Source organism: Eublepharis macularius, chromosome 9 (genome assembly GCF_028583425.1).
Source record: "Eublepharis macularius isolate TG4126 chromosome 9, MPM_Emac_v1.0, whole genome shotgun sequence".
In the NCBI taxonomy this organism is placed as follows: domain Eukaryota; kingdom Metazoa; phylum Chordata; class Lepidosauria; order Squamata; family Eublepharidae; genus Eublepharis; species Eublepharis macularius.
Genome location: NC_072798.1, coordinates 482021 through 497789, shown reverse-complemented (window position 1 = coordinate 497789; position 15769 = coordinate 482021). Strand labels below are relative to the sequence as shown.

At 57.5% G+C, this 15769-nt stretch overlaps 1 protein-coding gene across 11 annotated transcripts in view; it reads left to right on the top strand.

Moving 5' to 3' along the window:
* Positions 1 to 786: 786 nt before the first annotated feature.
* Positions 787 to 15769, top strand: part of PPP6R2 (protein phosphatase 6 regulatory subunit 2) — a 123596-nt gene continuing 108613 nt past the window's right edge. For 5 of the 11 annotated variants that reach the window (XM_054987935.1, XM_054987928.1, XM_054987931.1 and 2 more), the window contains exon 1: positions 1254 to 2009. The gene's annotated coding sequence lies outside the window, so the exon portion shown is untranslated. Of the gene's footprint in view, positions 843 to 1252; positions 2010 to 15769 lie in introns of those variants that run through there. The other 6 variants (XM_054987936.1, XM_054987939.1, XM_054987937.1 and 3 more) reach the window with 4 other exon arrangements.

Here is a 15769-nt window from a genome sequence, read left to right as displayed (position 1 = left end):
TGGGTCCCGCCGCACCGCCGCTGCAAAAGTGCTTCCCTCCCCCGCCCTCGAGGCGGCGAACCGGGTCCCCGGAGCCAGGCCGCCCGTGCGCGACGGCTGCAAGGCGCGGCGCCCCTCTAAGCGGAGGCCGAGGCGCAGCTGTGGCGGTGGGGCGCTGGCAGCAGCAGGACCGTGGCGCCCGTTCGGCAGGCCTTCCGCGGGCTGCGTGTCCGGCGCCGGGTACAAGAAGGCCGTCTCTTGGCCGTGGCCCGCCGAGGCCTGCATTGCTCTGGCCCCTCATCGCTACCGGGCGGCTCAGCTGAAGCAGGCTGGCGGCAGGAGCCCGCTTGCCCGGGGGCCAGAGCCACCGCGGCCTGGACAGCTGCATTCTCTCCCCCCCCCCTTATGGAACGGCCCAGCTGAAGAGGTTCGGAAGCCCCCCCCCCCGTCCACAAGTCACGCGAAACCGAATGGTTCCGTATTGGGCTTTTTGCTGCGCCGCAAGGAAGCCGTCTGGAGAGCTCCCGCACGAGGCGGGGGGGGGGGGCGGGGTGAGAAGGCGCGCCCACTGGCGTCCCCCCGCCCGCTCTGAGAGTGACCCTGCTGGGCAGGTCCTCCTGAGCGGCGCTAGACTCGCGCGTGCCGGCGTTGCCTCGGGCCGTATCGGACCCCCGCTGGCTTGAACCCTGGGCAAATGGGCGCAGAAGGGGCTTCCCACGCGCGCCTCCGCGAGAGAGGCGGACTAGGGGCAGGCGCGGGGGCGCATGCGCAAGGTCCCGCCGGCTGGCCGGCCGGCTGCCCCGCAGGCCCCGCCCCCTCGGCGCCGCCATCTTGAGGCGGGAGAGCCGCAGCCGCCGGCCCAGGTGAGGCCCGACTCCGCAGGCAGGCAGGGAGCGGGGCAGGAGCGCGGCCGGGCCCTCAGGGCCCCCTGACGGCGGAGAGGCCGCGGCAGCGCCCGGGAGAGCGGGAGGCGCGCCCGGGAGCCCTTTCGGCGGCCCTCAGGAGCGGCGGGGCGGGGCGGGGCGGGGCGGGGGGTCCGCGGCGCCGGTGGGTTTCTGGCCGCGAGGCTGCGGGGGCCTCCCTCTGCCACGGCCCGACACGCGCGTTCCCAGAGACGCGTCGTTAGCGGGACTCCGGGACGACGTCGCGGGGAAGTCGCTGCCTCCCCTCCCCCCGAACTCATTAGAGAAGCACCCGAGGACCCCCCCCCCGTTCCCGCCCCGCCCCGCGATACAAGCCCCCCCCCCCCCCCCGGCTGAGCAAAAAGCCCTTCGGAATAATTCGGTTTTGCGTCGTTTGCCGAAAGCCCGGAGGGCGGGGGCTCGGGTCCTGACCTCCTCCGGCAGGGTAGTCGGGGCCACCGCAGAGGAAGCCCGCGTGTGGGCGGCTGTGGACTTCGCCCGTGTGCAGGGCGGCGTCGGGAGCAAGCCCCGCTGAAGAGACCTGTGTGAGATTCTGAGCAGACCTCCTTTGGATGGTTCTTCTTGAGCTGAATTACCCGGGCTGCCATCCTGTGCACCCTTAACTGAGAGGCCATCCCAGCCGGGTCAGCAGCACTTACTCCTGAGGAAACAGGCATCGGATTATTGGCTGTACTCTCCTGAAAGTGTTTATTGCGGGGCGTGTGCTTTGCTCTTTTATCTTTAAGATCGCTTTTGTGCCTGCCCTGGGACCCTGTTTTCTGGTTCAGATTTTTATGGCTGCTCTGTTCATGCCTAGTGCAAATTCTTCTGCGGATGAATTCACCCATAAATGCCTTCTGCTACATCAGTGACTTGAGTTCGTTTGCTTATAATGTTTTCATATTTTTTATTCCCTCAGAGATTGAATCAAGAGACGCTTTGGATTAAATGGCCCTTATTCTCAAGGTGGCGAGCGTTGCCGGAGCTGGGATCCAAATGGGCCTGTGGAGGACATCTTTCTGAAACAGCATTGGGGCAAGGGGTAGGACCAGTGGTTCCAGTTTCTTCTTTTGAGGTTTGAGGATACATTCCTCAAGCTCATTCCTCAAGCCACAAGCAAGCTTGGAGGTATTATTTATATCGAACAATTAGAGATGTAAAATTTCCAGTAGTTTTGAAATCTCGGGGGGGGGGGGACAGAACGTGGGGTTAAATTAAATATATGCAATGCTTAATTTGCTATCAAACCACACTTTCCTGCTTTAATAACATAAAACCCATTATTTATAACTTAGTTAACATATCAAATTGTACTAATTGGCATATTTATGGAATTTAATGCCACAAACGTCTTATTTATACAAGCAAAATTGCAAATATACCTCATGGTTAGAATGTAAATTCTGTGGAATCAGACCTGTGATGGTCTATCTAGATCAGCATCCTGTTCCACACAGGGGCCAACCAGTCGCCCTGGCAGGCCGAGCCCTTCCCCTGATGCTGCTTCTCAGCCCTGGTGTTGAGAGACTTGTTACCACTAGCTGTGGAGGCTCCTTTTAGTCATTACAGCTAGTAGCCCTGTGTGAGGCTGCTCCTCCCTCACCGGTGCCCCCACCTGGCAGCTCCCCAGGCAAGTGTCCTCTGGCCTCAGATGGGCAGGGAAGGAGGTTGCCCCACCTTGGTCCTTCTCCTGCCCTGAGAGTGACAGCACTAGCCGGCCTTTAAAGGATCCCCCTTACCCCACCTCCCTGGATCTTCTCCCAATCCTCACCCAGCCTCCTTGAGTGGCCCTTCTCCCAGCCTATCTGATGGGAGGGCTGGGTAGACTCTGCAGTTTCCGGGCCCCACCTACTCCATCCCAGCCTAGGGTGGGGCATTTGTTCTGTTCTCTGCCTGGCTCGCCCCTGCTGCTTCTGAATCCTCCAGTGGCTCCCTTGGCAGCTTGGGGTCTGTGCTTGCCTGGCTTGTGCTGCTGACAATCTCCTGGCTGAAGTTGAGCTGCCTAGGCAACTGCAGGAGAAGGGGGGTCTGCTGGGCGGCTGCAGGCTGTCCTTCTGGGTAGTGCCTGGACATTGGCTGCTGCTGTCCTAATGGTGAAGGTGGCCTGGGGCTCCGTAGAGGCACCTGCAGCTGAGGTACTAACAGAGGTGGTACTGCAGGGCCTGAGGACAGTGCCTGCTGCTGCAGGGCTGGTGCGGGCAGGGGCGAGTGGATAGGAGGACAGCGTCCCCCAGTCAGTCACCACGGATCGCCTTCTCCACAAATTTTATTTTCTGTATAGATTACATAGACAAACATTAACTGAACAGGAATATGAGCTATATGAATTAACTTCTTTATAATGAAGAAATGGGCCATTCTAAACCTGGGGGATATATATACGTATCACTATGTTGTCTTTTGAACAGGTAATGGATGAGACACGTTTTCAGATATCTTCAGATAAGACATATTGTAATGGTACTTCATAGTAAATGTCAGTAGCATTGTTTTAAAAACCCCTTATGAAACAATCATGTTGGGACTGATATCTGGAAAAAATTTTATTTGTATTTATTGATTTTGAATCATATAGTTACTGAATAATTACTTGTTAAAATAGGAAATGATATTGGAGAAAAATCTTTATCAATGAATGACGCTGGATTTGTGAAACTACTGCCAAAATTAATTTGGGTAGATATTGGCGGGGGGGGGGGGAATTCTTTACACTATTATTTCGCCTGTATCTACACATAAACTGTCTAGGATTTAGGATATACCAAGTGATAAATGTTGAAAGCATACACCTGCTTGTGCAGATTTATGTCATATTTTTTGGGATTGTGTCAAGGTGCATATGTTTGGGGGGCGTGGCGTCGGAGCCTTTGGGTATGGACGCACATTGAAAGATCTCCGTCTCCTTCCTCTCTGTAAACCCCGGAAAACAGCTGATATCGCTTACCCTGCATTATATATTTGAGAAAGCAGACGCAGAGGGAAAAGAAGATCTGTCCAAAATCGGCAAGAAATTTGCAGCAGTTCTTTTACAGCACAACCCAAACTATGCCTCAGGAACACAGCAAGGCCGAGCTATCCAAAATGGCCGACGGGAAACTTGTAGAAACAAACGCAGTGGCAAAAACTAATAATCACTCCCTCGAGGCACAGTTTGCAAAATTTGAAGAAAACCTGCTCAAGCAAATGACGCTGCTCATCCAACCGCTATCTACACAATTAACAGAAATCAAATTAGAACTTCAAAAGACAAATCAAACAGCTGAAAGTGCTATGGAACTTAGTATCATGTCTCAAAGAGACGTAAGAGAAATATATAATAAACTAGAACAGCAGGAGGAAAGAATTCTTCACCTGGAAGTGTCAGCTCGTTACAGAAATCTCAAGCTCCGTGGGATTGAAGAGTCCCTTATAGAAAACGAAAATATAATCAGAACATTAACACCTTGGCTATCTAAGCTGCTGGGCATTAAGGAAGACACAAACCAACTCATAACAAAAGCTTATCGCATCGGATCTTTAAGCCAGCAGAAAAAAAGAAATATGCCGAGAGATATCATTATTGAAGTACCAGATACTAACATCAGGAAGAAAATAATCAATGAAGCAAGATCCAAAGGCTTTCTATTATTCAATAACACCCAGATACAAGTATACAGCGACCTGCGTAATGAAGTTCTCTTAAAGAGAAAAGAACTTAAACCCACAACCGAGACTTTGAGGAGAGCGAAAGTACAATACAAATGGTGGAATTACACGAAACTACTGGTCTATCACAAAGGACATCGTCTTATCGCTTCCGACTACGACTCTGCAGCATCAATGTTAAATGAACTGAACCTAGAAGAACCGATGGAAACAAGCAAACCAAGTCAAAAAAGAAAATTTTCTCAGTAATAATTTCTTCATCCCCTCAGAAGGGAAGTAAAATTCCAATAAGAGACAATTGATTTAGACACTTAGCCACAATGCTAAAATTTAAGGGAAGCGTTATCATAATACTCTTTATTGAAGATTCAAAACGGGGTAAGAAAGGGAGGGGGGAGTTCGGTCCTTTCAATGTAACTCCTTTTTTAGTTAAGCCCGGTAAGTTTTGGTATATACCAAACTAGTGTGTGAATAGAACACACTAGCTAAAAGGGCTTTGGGGAACAAATCTATTATTTTTGTGCAGTTTGTAACAACTGGCCAGGGGATTTGTGGGAGGGAAAGGATTTGAAATAGATCTCCCATTATTGTGATCTTAGAGCTAATCAACCAAGAGTTCCGTGGGAGGGAAAGATAAGATAACTAGGGAAAGGGAAACATCAAGGGAGGGGGAGAAATTTCTAAAGCTCATTTGTATTGCTAATTCAGACTTAAAGGGCAAAGTTGGGTGGGTTAGGGAGGAGGAGGGAATAGAAAGGAAAAGAGAAGTGGGAAAGGAGGGGGGGAAGGGGGAAAATTAAACGAAATATGTTGATTTATCTAAACAAAGGTGCATATGTTTTAGAGTTCAATATTGTTTTATATGTTGATTTATCTAAACAAAGGTGCATATGTTTTAGAGTTCAATATTAGATTTAATATATATCACTGAATATATTATTCCTTGAAATCTTGTATAGTCCATGATGTTGATCTTGAAAGGTTTTGGAAATTCTGTGTGAGTATGCATAGCATGTTATTGGAAATATATTTTTATGTATGTATGTCATTGATATTCTGCCTTTCTCACTGAGACTCAAGGCGGATTACATAGTGTGAGATCAGTACAATCAGTAGCAAGTACAATCAGTTCCATATAATGTCAAGGACATTTCCATAAACAATGTCATAGAGTAGATGAATACAAGTTTACAGAGACATAGCATTAGCAAGGATCCAATACAGGGTTAAAGGATTGCTGAAACAGAACATAATTAATTCTAGGATTGACATTAGACAACATGAAGCACAAGCAGTATATATGAGTACATATTCAAAGCAACAGATAATACGTAAAGCAACATAATGGTGGAGCCCATGGTTCCCAACTCATTGGCGAAACATCCGAGACCCCCTCCCTACAATACCGCCCTCCTATCTGAGTAAAAAAGCCTTTTTGAATAATTCAGTTTTGCATTGTTTGTGGAAAGCCAAGAGCGTGGGAGCTCTCTTGACCTCAGGCAGGCTGTTCCATAGGGTAGGGGCCACCACAGTATCAGAATGGATGTATATAATTTGGTATATTGCATATTTGACCAAAACGAGTTATTATAAATGCACAATAAGTAATAAGTGTTTGGTATTTATTATCTGACAAGTTTCTTGAAAAACAGACTTTTTCATTATGTTTTGGAAGAATACTTGAAGTGGATGCTTAACGTTATATTTACTTTGAGCCTTTAGAGGTGTCTATGTTTTGAATGTTTATGATAAATTCTTTTTTGGAATATATATCCCTTTAAATGATGGCAATTATGTATTTGGGGAAGATTAACAGCGCAATCCTATGGCCGGCCCCAACGCCGACGCGGCTGCACTGGTGGTGTGGCGGCGGCGCCGGGCCGGATCCTGTGCCAGCAAAGTGTGGCCGCAGCGGCGCCCGCAGCAGCGCAGAGATGCAATTTTGGAGAACCAGAAAGTGTTGTGGGCGGGTCTGATGCACGGCCGCCGCCAGGAGCAGCCAAAGGGCGCTGTTCCTGACAAGCGTCAGGGGGAGGGGCCAGGAAAGGCGCAGCCTATGGGCAGCACGCGATCCCGGCCAGGCCCCAGAGCAGCAGGCAAACCGCGCCCATGCCGGCAGACTGCCTCGGCTCGTGTGTCGGGCGGGGCTCGCAGTCGGGAAGGAGAGGGGTGGGCGTAGTCTGAGAAGCCTTTCCCCCGTTTGCCCAATGTAGCACCAAGTCCGTGGCGGCCGCATCCAGAGAGGTTGGCATGGGACTGGCAGGCGCCCTGCCATGAGGAATCCAGGGCAGCAGCCAGTCTCTGGCAGCAGGGGACAGCCCCCAAGTGGCGCCGAAGGGGAGGGCTGGCCTGAGGCCGCCACCAAGAGGCAGACACAGCGGGCCTGCCCCCTCGTCCCCATCCCAAGGCAAAGAACATTGCACAGAAATCAGCCTTTATTATTATATCATCCCACCTCCCCCAGCAGACGTGAGGAAGGGGAGGCATGTAGGAGAGCCGTCTGTGCAGCAAAACACCCCACCCCACCCCCAAGGCGGCAGCGGCGGTCACCGGTGAGGCCGGCGGCCGGACCCCCTTGGCCGTCCACGGGCACGGCCTCTCGCACGCAACTGGGCCCGAGGGAGGGGTGCCTCTGGGGCGGGTGGAGCTGCTGCAGCGGGTGGGGCCGGAGGGTCGAGGATGGCGACGAGCCGCCCGAGCAGGGCTTCGGCACGGACTTGAGAGGCACGGACCCCTTCCCCCACTTCCAGTACCGCAGCCATGAACTCCCGGCCGCGGTTGTTCGCCTCCTCCCATGCAGCGTGCACCTCTAGCCGCTCCCTCTCGATCGCCGCCCACATTGCGGCTAGTGTCGGGGGAAGCCGCTGGGCAGGGCGGGGGCCGCGAGCCCGTGCGCCTGGAAGGATCCCCTCCATGGGCCCCTCCCCCTCAGAGGCGGAGCCAGGTCCTTCCCGCACACGGCCCATGGCACCCGGGGGCGGGGGGGCTGGAGGGGATGGTGCTGCATGCTGGGACAGCTCCTCGAGCGGCTCTGTCGATGAGGTGTCCTGAACCGGCGGAGTCCCAGGGCCACCTTCACCCTCCACCGACACAGGGAAGCCGAGCGACTGCAGGAGAGCCGCTCCGGCAGCAGAGGTCCTCCGGGAGGGTGGCAGCTCGCGCAGCTGGGCAATCACCTCCCCGCCTGTCTCCAGGCGCATGGTCCCTGCTGGAGCGAGACATGGGTGGGAAGAGGCCCCAGGGAGGGAAGAGCAGCGGCCCAACATGGGCTGCCACAGGCCACCGAGCCGGGCCAAGCACACCCATTCCAACTGCGGCCGCAGCCCCTCGTCTTGAGACCGGTCGGCGCCATGAGTGGCCTCGGATGTGTGGCCGAGGCCGGCGGCCGAGCCGGTCCCTGGCCCCACCAGCAGCAGGGCCACAGATACATACCGTGCTCCGGATCCATGCCCCCCGACGGGCCCGGTTGAGGCTCCTCGTCGCTGGCAGCAGGGGCTTGCTGTGGCGGTGGAAGGGCTGCCGGTTCCTGGGCCCCGCTCTCTGCCAGGGGGGGCACAGACTCCGCTGCCTCTGCCTCCGCCTGGCTTGGGTCTGGACCCTCAGGGGCCGTGCCTACTCACGGGAGAGGCCCTGTCACACATGTGCCACGATCCATACGTCCCCCCCCTCGCCTCCCTGAATCCACAAATACTAACCGGGCAGGACCTCAACGCCCAGGCCGCCCACCACCGCCTCCGGGATGACCGCTCGCATGACCGCCTCTGGGCCTGGGAGCCCCTCGTCAAGGGCCCGCTCATAAGGAACCCCCTGAGACATGAGGAGGCGCACTCGTTTGCGCGCGGGCCCGAAAGAATCATTCCAGCGCTTCATTGCCGAGTGAGCAGTGCGGGGCGCGTTGCCCACAGCCGAGACCCTGTCAGCTGCCATCTGCCAGAATGCCCGTCGTCGAGACCGGGACGAGGCGCCCCTGTGCGTGCTCAGGGCGACCTCCGCATTCTCCACCACGAGCCCAAAAAGCAGCACTCTCTCGGCCTCTGTCCAGTTTGCCTGGCGCTGGCTTCCGCCGCCACTAGTGCTCTCAGCAGACATGGGGGTAGTGCCCGCTGGAATGTCCGGTCCCCGAGATAAGTGGTGGGAACCAGCCACCTAGTCATGTGCTCACCCATCCCCTCGGCAAGATGGAGGAGGGCACAGGGGGTGCAGGACCGGGAAGGGTGGCTGGGACGGCCCATGCAGCGGACAGAGGACCTGCTCCTGAGCACCACTTGCAACGGGCCGCTGAGACTGGTAGGCCTGCTGCTGTGCGTGGGGGGGGGTTCAGGGTGCTGGAACTCAACCTGCGTTCCTTCCAGGCAGGACCTTGATCATCCCCGCCTGGTGCCCGCCACTGCCGCCGCGGCTCCCAGCCATCCGGACCAGCCACCTCCTGCCAGCCGTGGTTGTCCGAGCGGCCCTCAGGCGGCGCCGCCTCAGACGCCGCCGCCGGTTCCAGGCCAGGGTGCCATCCCTGCTCCTGGGCGACATGACTTGCCTGGACCGCTTCCGCCTGGACAGGGCAGCCATACAGGCTCTGTGCGAGGAGCTCGCGCCCCGCCCTTCAGGGGCAAGCTGCGGCTCCCCGGGGCATCCCCGTCCTCCAGAGGGTCCTGCTGTCCCTCCGCTACCTTGCGACCGGCTCCTTCCAGGGAGTCATGGCTGAGGCCTTGGAGGTCTCCCAGTCATCCGCCAGCCGCTGCCTGCATGCCTTCCTGGACGCCCTAGTTGGTCGGATCCGCGAGCACATCCACTTTCCCACCTCGGAGGCAGAGTTGGCACCCATCCGGGCTGGCTTCTCCTCCTTTACAGGCTTCCCCAATGTGATTGGAGCAGTCGACTGCACGCATGTGGCCATATGCGCTCCCAGAGAGGAGCCGCAGGTCTACAGGAATCGGCACCAGTTCTACAGTATCAACGTCCAGGCAGCCTGTGACCACCAGGGGATCTTCACGGACCTCGTTGCCAAGTTCCCGGGAAGCGTCCACGACGCACAGATCTTCACCACCTCCGGCCTGAACAGGCTCCTGTCATCATGGCCTGAGGGGAGAGGCTGGCTCCTAGGTCAGGAGTTGGTGGGGGAGCTGTGAGGGGACGGGGATGGGAAGGGAGATCCTAACTCCGCCTCCCCTTGCAGGTGACCGTGGCTATCCATTGCTGCCTTACCTCCTGACGCCATACCCTGCGGATGAGCCCGCCGACAGAGCCAACTACAACCAGGCCCACCGGCGCACGAGGATGGTGATCGAACGTGCTTTCGGTCAGCTGAAAATGCGCTTCAGATGCCTCCATCACACGGGCGGCCGCCTGGCCATGCAGCCGTTCACCGTCGCCAAGCTCGTGGCTGCCTGTGTCATGCTGCACAATATTGCCGTGCGCCAGCAGCTCCCCTTGCCAGCCACAGAGGGCCCAGGCGAGGACCCCTGGCTGCCGCCCGCCGGTCGCCTTTCTCCTGACGCCCCTGCAGAGCCCCAGGAGCATGACCGAGCTGTGCGAGACAGGGTCGCGGAGCACCTGTGGCATGCTGCGCGCTGAGGGCCATGCCTGGCCATGGGGGGCTCGGCCGGCCAAACACTCGCCCTTTACGCCCCTATGGTGTCCCAGGCGGCCCCTCTGAGTCCCCGCTCCCTCAACCCCTGCATGTAGAGAGCATGGGAAAGCCGCCCCGGCCAGCAGCCACCGCCCCCCATGGACGGGCTGCACGGGAAAAGCGGTTAACGAACTTGGCTTTATTCCCAATCGATTCCAGGGCCGCATCAGGCGCTCAGAGAGCAGCTTGCCAACCCAGAACCCCGGCCTCAGCAGCCAGGAGGGTGAGGGCTAGGTAGCGCGTCGGAGCAGGGGGAGGCCAGCGGCCCCGCCACGGCATCCCCGTTACAGAGCAGGGGCCCGGCTGGGGTCCAAGATGCCTGTGCCTGGGATGGCATATCGGCAGCTGCCCGGCCGTCTGCGGGGACGGGCTCCAGCTTCGGCCGCTTCCTGCCAGGCCCCTCCACTGAGTCACCCTCTGGGTCTTCAGCGGGTGGCGGTTAGCGGGGTGGAGACCAGGCGGTGAAGCCCCTCCCAAGTTCCTCCTCATCTGGCGAGGGGCTCCGGGCGGGCGCCGCTGTGGGGGCAAGAGGTGGGGGATGGGAGCGTCAGGGCCCCTGTGGGCTCTGGGGTTGTTGTCGCGGCCGCAGGCCGCCCCACCCCACATGCCCGTGCCCCTCCTGTTGGCGAGACTCACATGGTGCCGCTGCCCGCGCCTGCTGGAATGCCCCGTGAACCCGGTCCATGGCAGCCATCCACCTGTCATTGATGGTCCCTGCAGAGGGGGGAGAGAGGGAGGGGGGGCACCCGTTGGTGGCAGCCCGGCATCTGCTGCAAGCACCTGCAACCTGCGCCTCGACGGAAGTGGCTGGGACGCTTCCGGGCCCTTACGGCCTGCCCTCTGTGGCAGCGGAGGAGGCTCCCTGGATGACGCCGAGGACCCTGACTTACTGCGCGCGGGGCCCGCAGCCACCTCCTCTTCCAGGAGGTCATGCTCCACCTCGCACAGCGCCGTGTCTAGCCACGCTCGTATGAGGTGGGCCTCCTCCGCACGGCCAGGGAAGAGCTCCTCCAGGTAAACTGGCCGCGCAGTCATCGCACCCTCATCTGCCAGGAGGTCATTCCCGGCTGCCTTGGCAATGAGCTGGGCCCCGAGCCTGGCCGCCCACTGCTCCCGCCACCCGTCGCCCTCCATGCAGCCGGGACCGCTGTGGGTATAGTGTTTCTGTGCTGCCCACCGAACTACACCGCCCGCCGGCATGACCTTGGAGGGTCTGAGATGTAACAATTCCCTATCTTCTGTCTGGCAGCTGCATAGTTCATGGATAGGTTCAGCACAGCCCCCCCCCCGTCTCAGACCTGTGGGTTGGAGGGGAGGGGGCCGTGGTGGTTGGCTTCCTATGGCCCCAGGGCCCTCTTCCCTTGCGGGGATGCTGTGCTGCTCAAGTGCATCCTTGCGGGACGTGAACCCTTGGGCCTGGCTGTACGTTGCGCCGTGGGACTGGGAATAAAGCTCATCTACACATGGACCCATGTCTGCCTGCGATACTTTGGTGAACTGCCAGCCATATCCTGCCCTGGCACCATGAGCGCATGACCAGGCCCGCGGTGACAGCGCATCCCTTCCAAGGGGGGGGGGCTTAGGATGCACAAGGACTGGCCAGGGGCCGCTCTGGCATGTCTTCCATATTGCCCTAACGCACCTGCCCTGCCTGGCATGCCGCCCTGAGCTGGGGCAGTCACGCAACCTGCCATCGGGGGGCCCTCCCGGGCCTGGGGTGGCCACCCAGCCTGCATGGCCCGGCCGGGGAAGGGGCACGCTGTGGCAGCCAGCCGGAAGGCCTCGGGCTCCCGCATTTTAGCCACTTTGCGCAGCTGATGCGCTCTTCCACTGCCCCTGTGGGCGGGGCCAGCGGCCTTCCCTGCAGGATTGGCGGGGCTGGCAGCCTCGGAGTGGTTCCCCCCCCCGGCAGGGCAACGCGAGTGGCCACAATTGCTGAACGCAGGAAACGGCGCCGAGCCAGGGCGGAGCCACGCGCAGCCTCGGACACACCCCACCCCTCCCAACAACCATGGCCTGTTGGCGTGGGAGGCTGGCAACTGCTCCACGGGATTGGATGCGAGGCAGGACGCCCTGGGGTGGAAGGTGTTGGAATGACCAATGGGGCTGCTGCAGACGCCCGAGGGGCTGGACCCACTCTGGGAGGCGGCCGCTCATGGGACTGTGTTGCTGGGGCTGCGGCTGCGATGGGGGCGACCCTCCCCAGGCGCGCGAGACCTCCTGCCCGGGATATGGCATCCGCCTGCCACTACCCTGGATTCTCCATTGGTGGGGGCTAGGGTTCCCGCGAGTGGACCGTTTCCCCTGCCATCTCCCGCCCCCTTGCAGCGGCAGCTCGCACCACCCTCTCCCTTGCTTATCGGGTGCCAGCTACTCTCCCCACCGGGGATTGATCCCCCCCCCGCTCACATGCCCCGCCCCAACCCTCTACCTGGCCATAGATGCAGGGGGGTTAGCCGTGTTAGCCTGTGGTAGCGAATTCAAAAAGGGTCCCGTAGCACCTTTAAAACTATCCAATTTTATTGTGGCATAGGCTTCTGAGAATCAAGTTCTCTTTGGCAGATGGGTGGTACAGACACTGGTCAAATACAGAGGAGGAGGGGGGGAGGAGGAGGGAGGGAGGGGGCGGGGAGGCAAGACGGGGTGTGTCGGATACATTTGTGGCAATGTGCAGGTGGGGAGATGTGACGGGAGTGTTGGGGGAGGGGCGGAGGACGAAGTCAGACTCGCAGACACAGAAAACAGTTGTTGTACATCTCGTTTTATTGCACTGGAAAGAGCGGGCTTGCGTTTAGGCTGGCGAGGGAGCTGGAGCATTCCACACAGCCCTCCTTCCCGCTCGGAGGGGCGGGGCTGGGATGCAGGCCGCGGCGCGACGGTGCTTCCTGGGCTGCAGCCAACCGTCCGTCAGAGATGTTTGGGGAGGGCGGGGCGCGGGGGAGCAGCCATGCCCTGGACGTGCCTGTGGGGGAAAAAGACACGTGTGAGCTTTGCCTCGTTCCACTGGCAAGGCAAGCCCCACACTCCGCCATCCGGGGGGGGTTGCACATGGTCGAGGGCAGCAGCTGATGCCTGACAGTCTGGCGAGGATGCACTCAGCCTTGGGAAGCCTTTACCTTTATGGGAGGGAATGAGCTGGTCACAACAAACACCTGGCCACATGTGGTTTTCGAGGCGCCTGCCTCTGAGGCAGCCAGGGGCGGCCATGGTTGCCCCCCACCCCTGCTGGGCCTCACCCAAAGCGGCAAGTGAGCGGGTGGGTTCAGGTGAATGGGCGGTTTGCACTAATCTGCGGAATGCCCCCCCCACCTCCTCCTTACCTGTCAGCGCTCTGTCGGTCATCACCAGGTGGGAGCGCCAGAGTCAGGGCACCTGCAAGGAAACGGGAGAGCATGCGGTTAATTTGCAAAGTGTCATTCCCTTCTGCCACGGAAGGGTTAGTTTGTTTGTGCTTAGTTAGAAGCAACTAGCATGCATCAGTTAGCTGTGGAGTCATTCTTTCTATCACGGTAGAAAGAGAGTTAGGCAGACATTTGCACCTCTTCCCTTTTATGCGAAGTTCCCCCAGTTTTTCGCAAAGTCCCCCAAGTGCATTCTGCGCCTGCCAATGTGAATGCCCTCAGCCCGTTTCGGTTTTCAAAGGGGCAATGCCACTCAGCAGACGGGCAGAGCCTCCGGCCGAGTGCTCCCTTACCTGGGGGTTTGGGCGGCGCTGGCCGGATGTTTTGTAGGGCGCGGTCGCAGGTGATTGGGTGCAGAGAGGGGGGCTCGTCCACGCCGGGCGCGCACGCTGATTGGTCCCCGGGATAGTTCTCATCCTATGCTCCTTCGGGCCATAGGGGCGGGGCGGGGCGCTCAGAGAGGGGGCTGATTTTTCGCCGTTCCATGGACGCCTATGGGCTACGCCTTCTTTTTCCGTGGCGTAGCTTTTTTGCGCCGCTGTGGGCGTTCCCGCTTCTGGAGGAGCTTAGGGAGCGGACTAACTCCGACCCCGCCTTGCTCCCCGCCCCCCCCTGCGTCGGCGTAGGGCTCTACGCCACTTCTGCGCTGCCGCCCGGGCGCCTGTGGCTTGCACCGGTGCTGGCCCGCCGGCGGGCCAGCGCCGCGTCCCAGCGCGGGCGGAGGGCCACTTACGCGGGCGTACGGGCTAGATGCGCCCTCGCAAGCCTTAGTTCGGTTCCTGTTCACTTTCCGTGCCCTTCTTAGGATTGGGCTGCCCGATAAATTTTCCTTAATTTTTTGTTTTGTAGATATCTAGACAATACTTTAAGTTTATAATTCTCCTAACTCACTAGTGATGAAGTAATAATTTATGGTTTGAGTCTTTCTCTGTTCCTTGGTGTAGTGCTTGTTAACTAATAGCTCATATTCCTGTTTATTCCTAGTTAATGTTCAATTACCTATGTAATAATCTATATGGAAATTTTATATATACACACATATGATTTTATAAACCCCTGTCAGGTTCCTTCCCTGATCTGGATCGCCTGAGCAAGCCTGATCTCGTCAGATCTCAGAAGTTAAGCAGGGTCAGTTTGGGTTAGTAATTGGATGAGAGACCTTCCAAGGGTGTCTATGCAGAAGCAGGCAATGGCAAACCCCCTCAGTCTCTTGCCTTGAAAACCCCAGCAGGGGTCGGCATAAGTCAGCTATGACTTGGTGGCATTCTTTACCATCATGTCCCCCCCCCCACCATCTTTTTTTTCTAAACTGGAAAGTTCTGGTCTCTTTAGCCTTTTCTCACAAGACAGGTGCTGCAACCCTTTGATCATCTTAGTTGCCCTCCTCCATACTCTTTTCAGGTCTGCTAGAGCAGCCTCTGTTTGTTCCATTACGTATTTCATTTTATATTATTCTTTGCCTTCTTTTATTCCAACAGTTCTGGGGTCCTTCCTTATTTTCACATCCAGCACTTCCAATATGATAATAAGCAGTAATGGAAATATTGGACATCCCTGTTGAGTTCCTTTTGCTATTTCTATTTTTTCCATTGGGAAGCTGTTTACTGGGATTTTAGCTTGCTGATCAATGTAAATACTTTGCATCCAATTTATGAATTCAGTCCCACGGTTCATATTTTGTAATACTTTCATCAAAAATTTTCCAGACGCATTGTCAAAGGCTTTCTTGGCATCCAAAAACATAAATGCCATTCTTCTTCTTTCCTCCTTGAATGTTCAGTTGCATCTAGTAGATACCTGCTATTGTCCCTCGTATATCTCTGACGTAAATGTGACATCCCCTCTGCTGCTTCCCTATGGACTTTTGCCGGAGGGTCCTGCTGGCGCAAGAGCTCAGCATGGCCGCTGCCAAGAGCACCCACCCGCCGTTCCCCTGACAACCCCGCCCACAGCAGCCAATGGCTGCATCACTCCTCTGACATGCGGGCAAGGGGCAAGTGGCGGTGCAGCCAGTGGGGAGGCCGCGATCCCCGCCACCCACCAACAACCCCCTCGTCAGGGAGCAGGCCTCCCTGCTGGGATGGTGGGGGGGGGCAGAGGTAACACTGAAGGTGTGGATTGGACGCCCACTCTCTCACCCGTCCAGCCCGCATTTCCATTGAGGACCAGGCTGGTGGCTGCAGCTCGGCGCAAATCCCCCCCGCCGCCGCCGCTGCGAG